Here is a 7017-nt window from a genome sequence, read left to right as displayed (position 1 = left end):
ACCTAAAATGAAAGTAAATTAAACAGTGGATGTTAGAGTTACACCAGAAATTGAGACCTGAGCAATGACAGCAGCTTCCATCCACCAGTCAATGCTCACCTAGGCAGCTGGTCCTGGACTGCCAAGCTCCCGCTTTACCTCCTAAAAATAAAAACAAAAAACAAGGCTGTAGCAGAGTCACAATGTACATCCCCCTGGCAAAACCAAACTGGGACTGACTTAAACTCACACCCACCTGGCCGCTGCCAGCCTGAGCCACGACAACCTCACAAGCAGACCACCTGAAATAAAACAAAAATCAACAGTGGATGGTTAGACTTGAGCCAGAAATGGAGAGCAGAGCAACAACAACAGCTGCTGTCCACCAGTGAATGCTCACCTGGCCCGCTTCTCCTGGACTGGCAATATCCTGCATAAGCTCCTAAAAACAAAGACAAAGGTCAGGGCTGTATCAGAGCCACATTTACACCTCCCCTGCAAAGACCGACCGGGACTGACCTTCTCGGGGGAACCGACGCCACCCATAGGGGCTGCTCTGCCACAGGGTTATTCCATCTGCATCTGAAAGAAAGTTAGGACAAGAGTCAAAGGGCTGCAGGATAACTTGACAGCTCCACACATCTTGGGTCAATCTACAGATCCCACCTAGAAGCTAATGCACCCTGCACTTCAAATTTGTCCTATTACCCCTACACCCAGCTGTACGGCAGGGCAGAGCAGCTACGGGCCAAATACACACCCACACCCGTGACACAAGACGCAACAAACAAAGGGACGCGACAGGGAAAGAAAACTCTCGATGAGAGGAATGACCCTGAGGACCGAGAGAACTCGGGAGCAGATGACCGAGGTAAGCTGAAAGGAGAGCTGACCGGGCTCAGAGAAACCTGCAGGAAAAAAGATGCTAAGGGGATGACTTATCCCAAGAACCGCAAAGATGGACACTCGAGAATGCTCCGGTCACACTCTGCTACCTAGCTATGCATTCTTACAAGTCCTAATCCACCGGAATGGATGCTGGTGGTGCTCGGCTGTCAGTACAGCTCAGAACAAGACCTGGAAAGACATTGGACTGGATGCTTCTGAAGAGAGATACGATGCCCATGCCTGCCCGAGCTCCCGAGTCGATGGTCCGAGGGCATCGGCACCTGGCCGAGGAACTGAGAGTCCTAAGAGGCTAAGAGGGATGCCAGGGTTTTTGGTAGGCCCCTTGAAGGGCTAAGGCAAAAGACATGAAACAAAGAGTGCGCAACAAACGAGGGACATGACAAGCACCGGGACTGCTCTGCCCTGCACGCCTCGCCATGGAGATCAAAAGGGAGACTTTCCCTGTAGGAAGCCTAAGGGGCCGCTTCCTGGACAACCCCAGCTCCAAACCCAACTGAAAAACCACTCCCGGTTGAAAGCCGACCCGGCCCCCCACTTTCGTCCCCTCCGTGGCTCGGAGCCCTCCACTTATCTCTCAGACATCTGGAGATGCAGAGTCCAGGCAGGTGAAAAGGAAGGCTGGCTCTCCCTCAGGGAAATTCCTGCTAACACCAGGCTGCTCTCTCTTAGTCAGCTGCAATAAAGAAAAGCAAACATCACTGTGTGATCTTAGCAGCACAGCGCCCAAACCCCAACAATTCTGCTACTCACCATCTCTTGAGAACACCCAGGCCCTCAAGCCCGTTGCCTCGGCCGTGCTTGGAGAGTCATGCCATCATCCTGGGGTAGGCCTGGATTAAGAACACACAAGGGATTTGACAGTGCTGAAACTTGACAGGACCCTCTCTCCTCCCTGCCTCCCCAACTCCTCAGCTGTTATCAAAGCCTACCTGGAAAGCAGCTTCAAACAGAGAAATTGAGGCTTGATCACACAGTCCTGTAATGCTTCTGAACGGCTCACAAAAAAAGGTGCCCAAGTTCATGATCTCATGGCAGAGGGTACTTCAGCAGAAGAAGAGTGGACCACCTAAAACACAATAATACAAGCTTAGAGGTGCACCAGAAATTGAGACCTGAGCGATTACAGCCACTTCCATCCACCAGTCAATGCTCACCTAGGCAGCTGGTCCTGGACTGCCAAGATCCCGCTTTACCTCCTAAAAATAAAAACAAAAAACAAGGCTGTAACATACTCACAATGTACACCCCCCCGGCAAAACCAAACTGGGACTGACTTAAACTCACACCCACCTGGCCGCTGCCAGCCTGAACCACGACAACCTCACAAGCAGACCACCTGAAATAAAACAAAAATCAACAGTGGATGGTTAGACTTGAGCCAGAAATGGAGAGCGGAGCAACAACAACAGCTGCTGTCCACCAGTGAATGCTCACCTGGCCCGCTTCTCCTGGACTGGCAATATCCTGCATAAGCTCCTAAAAACAAAGACAAAGGTCAGGGCTGTAACAGAGCCACCATTTACCCCTCCCCTGCAAAGACCGACTCAGACTGACCTTCTCGGGGGAACCGATGACACCCACAGGGGCTGCTCTGCCACAGGGTTAATCCATCTGCATCTGAAAGAAAGTTAGGACAAGAGTCAAAGGGCTGCAGGATAACTTGACAGCTCCACACATCTTGGGTCAATCTACAGATCCCACCTAGAAGCCAATGCACCCTGCATTTCAAATTTGTCCTATTACCCCTACACCCAGCTGTGCGGCAGGGCAGAGCAGCTCCGGGCCAAATACACACCCACACCCGTGACACAAGACGCAACAAACAAAGGGACACGACAGGGAAAGAAAACTCTCGATGAGAGGAATGACCCTGAGGACCGAGAGAACTCGGGAGCAGATGACCGAGGTAAGCTGAAAGGAGAGCTGACCGGGCTCAGAGAAACCTGCAGGAAAAAAGATGCTAAGGGGATGAATTATCCCAAGAACCGCAAAGATGGACACTCGAGAATGCTCCGGTCACACTCTGCTACCTAGCTTTGCATTCTTACAAGTCCTAATCCACCGGAATGGATGCTGGTGGTGCTCGGCTGTCAGTACAGCTCAGAACAAGACCTAGAAAGACATTAGACTGGATGCTTCTGAAGAGAGATACGATGCCCATGCCTGCCCGAGCTCCCGAGTCGATGGTCCGAGGGCATCGGCACCTGGCCGAGGAACTGAGAGTCCTAAGAGGCTAAGAGGGATGCCAGGGTTTTTGGTAGGCCCCTTGAAGGGCTAAGGCAAAAGACATGAAACAAAGAGTGCGCAACAAACGAGGGACATGACAAGCACCGGGACTGCTCTGCCCTGCACGCCTCGCCATGGAGATCAAAAGGGAGACTTTCCCTGTAAGAAGCCTAAGGGGCCGCTTCTTGGATGGCCCCGTCTCCAAACCCCCGCCTGGTGGAAAGCCAACCCGGCCCCCCGCTTTCATCCCCTCCGTGGCTCAGAGCCCTCCACTTATCTCTCAGACATCTGGAGATGCAGAATCCTGGCAGGTGAAAAGGAAGGCCGGCTGTCCCTCAGGGAAATTCCTCCTAACACCAGGTTGCTCTCTCTTAGTCAGCTGCAATAAAGAAAAGCAAACATCACTGTGTGGTCTTACACCGCATCGCCCAAAACCCAACAATTCTGCTACCCACCGCCTCTTGAGAACGCCCGGGTGCTCGGGCCCGCTGCCTCGGCCGTGCTTGGAGGGTGATGGCATCGTCAGGGCGTAGGTCTGGATTAAGAGCAGACAAGGGATTTGACATTGCTGATACTTGAGAGGACCCTCGCTCCTCCTCTCCTCCCTGCCTCCCCGACTCCTCGGCCGTTATCAAAGACTACCTGGAAAGCAGCTTCAAACGGAGAAATCGAGGCTTGATCACACAGTCCTGTAATGCTTCTGAAGGGCTCCAAAGAGAGGGACCCGGTCCATCACCACATTGGAGAAGGGACTTCAGCATAATGACAGCAGACTGCCTAAAACAGACAAAAATACAACCTTGGAGTTGCACCAGATATTGAGACCTGAGTGATAACAGCTGCTTCCATCCACCGGACAATGCTCACCTGGGCCGCTTCACCTGGACTGCCAATATCCCTCTTTACCTCCTAAAAAAAAAGACAAAAAACAACGCTGTAACACAGTCATCATTTACACTGCCCCAGCAAAGGCAAACTGGGACTGACTTAAGCACACACCCTCTTGGCTGCTGGTACCCACGACCGGGACATTTCACAAGCGGGCCAGCTAAAAATAAGAAAACAAACAGCAGATATTAGATTTTCACCAGAAACTGAGACCTGAGCAACAGCAACCGGTTCTGTCCGCAGATCAATGCTCACCTTGCACGCTTCACCTTCACCGCCAACATCCTGCTTTACCTCCTAAAAATAGAGACAAAGAAACAGGCAGTAACAAGGGCACCAATTACACTGCCCCTGCAAAGACAAACTGCAACTGACATAAGCTGACACCTACCTGGCCGCTGGAATCCACAAACAGGACATCTCAAAACCAGACCACCTGAAAAAAAAAAAAAAACCCAACAGTGGATGGTGAGAGTTGCACCAGAAATTGACACCGGAGAAATAACAACTGCTTCTGTTCACCGGTCCATGCTCACCTTGCCCGCTTCTTCTGGACTGCCAATATCCTGCATTAGCTCCTAAAAACAAAGACAAAGGTCAGGGCTGTAACAGAGCCACCATTTACCCCTCCCCTGCAAAGACCGACTCGGACTGACCTTCTCGGGAGAACCGACTCCACCGATAGGGGCTGCTCTGCCACAGGTTTAATCAGTCTGCATCTGAAAGAAAGTTAGGACAAAAGTCAAAGGGCTGCAGGATAACTTGACAGCTCCACACATCTTGGTCAGTCTACAGATCACACCTAGAAGCCAATGCACCCTGCACTTCAAATTTGTCCTATTACCCCTACACCCAGCTGTGCTACAGGGCAGGGCAGAGCAGCGCTGGGCCAAATACACACCCACACCCGTGACACAAGACGCAACAAACAAAGGGATGCGACAGGGAAAGAAAAAATCTCGAAGAGAGGAATGACCCTGAGGACCGAGAGAACTCGGGAGCAGATGATCGAGGTAAGCTGAAACGAGAGCTGACCGGGCTCAGAGAAACCTGCAGGAAAAAAGATGCTAAGGGGATGACTTATCCCAAGAACCGCAAAGATGGACGCTCGAGAATGCTCCGGTCAGAATCCTCTCCCTAGCTTTGCATCCTTACAAGTCCTAATCCACCGGAATGGATCGTGGTGGTGCTTGGCTGTCAGTACAGCTCAGAACAAGACCTGAAAAGACAGTAAACTGGATGCTTCTGAAAATAAATACGATTCCCATGCTGGCCTGAGCTCCCGAGTCGATGGTTTGATGGTATCGGCGCCTGGCCGAGGAACTGAGGGACCGGAGATGCTAAAAATGATGCCGGGATTTTGATGGCCCCTTGAAAAGCCAGAGAAAATGACATGAAATACAAGACACTCAAAAGACACAGAGTGCACAACAGACAACTGACAGGACATGCACCGGGACTGGACTGCCCTGCACCACAGCATTGGGATCAAAATTAAGGCTTCCCCTTGACAGCTAACGGGATCGCTGAGTGGGGCTGGACGACGCTGCGCGCCGGACCGCACGATGCGGACGGGGACCGTTCTGCCTTGCGTGCCCCGTAGTTGCTATTGAAGTATAGCCGTTCCCTTCGGCTGTCCTAAGTGGCCCCTTAAGGGACACCCCTGCCCCTCTGGTAGCTGTTAAACCGGACCCATAAATTTCTGACACCCCTGTCGTCCTATCTCGAGGCCGTGGCCCCTGACTTATCTTTGAGATGACCGGTAAGGTGAATCCACGTTGGACTGGAAATAAGTCTGTCTCAGAAGGCCCTCCGATCGCCGATTAGCCTCTTAGCTATGAAAAAGAAAAATGAAAATCGATGCACGAATTTAGCGGCGCGTGCGCCGAATCCCGAGGGGGCGGCCGCTCGCCCTCGCCTAAGCGTGCCCGGGTCCTCGAGTCTGTGGCTTCGTCCCGCATCTAAGCCTAGGGCTGTTACAATGTCCGGTACCTGAGTTAGCAGGGGGCAAAACTGTAGGGCAGGTCTGTGAGCAAAACTTAGGTGCTCACATTTACATATCTTAGGTGCTCTTCTGTGCTATAAGACGCATAAATGCAGCTGCTATTACTTGCAAAAAAGCCTTGGGGGAGGCCCTCAAATGCAGGTCGTTCCTCATTTTGCTGCCTTCAAAAGCTGCTAACTCTCAACCGGGTACCCTGAACGTAGTCCTCGCCTTACCGATCGGAAGCCTGGATCTCGGTCGTTGCCTCTGACGTGTACAGTGGCCCTTTTGAGGTGACAAATCTTCTGAAAGAATCTGGAAGATCGTGCTGGATGTGACCTATAACTTCAGGAGTACTGCTCCTCCTAAAATAAAATGAGAACAAACCCAGAAATTACAAAAGCGCCTTTCCTCCCCTGAATGTGCAAAAAAACCCCTGAACTTAAATACTCCCTGTATTTGATAGCATCTTCTTTGTAGTGTCCTCAAAGCTCCTGTTATTTGTAGGTGCCCAAAAACACCTAACAAAAATAAGCTAATAGAGCCTCTTCGCTGAAATGAGAGGAGAGCTCTTACCCTGGCTGATTCCCAGGAGGGAATGAAGCCCCTTGGCAAAAGCTGGGGTTAATATACCCCTGATTGGGCCCGCCCCTCGTTCCCAGAATGCCCGGGAAAAGGGAGGAGGCAACTCCCACGGGGTATAAAAGCTCTCGAAGGAGCTGCAGCTGTTTGGCTCCTCTGACTCAAATGCAAGGTAAGTACAGGGCTCGATAGAGAAAAAAACTCCTTGGGGTAATAATGCTATTTTTCTGTTTTGGCTGTAATGACTTCAGGCTAGAGGGCAAAAATAAAACTTAGCGTTTTAGTAACATAGCAAGATAGTAATTTGGGTAATTTGCTGTTGACGGGGGTAATTATTCCTGGGTGACTGCAATTAGTATTCCACAAGTGACTAAGTAGGATGACAAAGAACAGTAAGATTATGAATGGTGTAAGGCTCATTAGCACCTCTAAGTAAGTATATCAATGTA

At 51.0% G+C, this 7017-nt stretch overlaps 2 long non-coding RNA genes across 2 annotated transcripts; both read right to left on the bottom strand.

The window, feature by feature from the left end:
• Nucleotides 1–3439: 3439 nt before the first annotated feature.
• On the bottom strand, nt 3440–4723 carry LOC136305174 (uncharacterized). Its single transcript, XR_010725107.1, has 9 exons — nt 4659–4723; nt 4539–4580; nt 4394–4438; nt 4258–4299; nt 4114–4162; nt 3982–4023; nt 3757–3891; nt 3570–3649; nt 3440–3493 (listed from the first exon to the last, which is right to left on the bottom strand). It is a non-coding gene; the product is annotated as an uncharacterized lncRNA (long non-coding RNA).
• Nucleotides 4724–4729: 6 nt separating this feature from the next.
• LOC136305173 (uncharacterized) lies at nt 4730–6576 on the bottom strand. Its single transcript, XR_010725106.1, has 3 exons — nt 6563–6576; nt 6223–6351; nt 4730–5837 (listed from the first exon to the last, which is right to left on the bottom strand). It is a non-coding gene; the product is annotated as an uncharacterized lncRNA (long non-coding RNA).
• Between the last annotated feature and the right edge of the window lie 441 nt (nt 6577–7017).

This window comes from Chamaea fasciata, unplaced genomic scaffold, assembly GCF_029207755.1.
Source record: "Chamaea fasciata isolate MVZ Bird 193981 ecotype frontalis unplaced genomic scaffold, bChaFas1.0.hap1 SCAF_299, whole genome shotgun sequence".
Classification (NCBI taxonomy): Eukaryota; Metazoa; Chordata; class Aves; order Passeriformes; family Sylviidae; genus Chamaea; species Chamaea fasciata.
The sequence above is the reverse complement of the archived record's forward strand: the minus strand, read 5'-3'. Positions and strand labels throughout refer to the sequence as shown.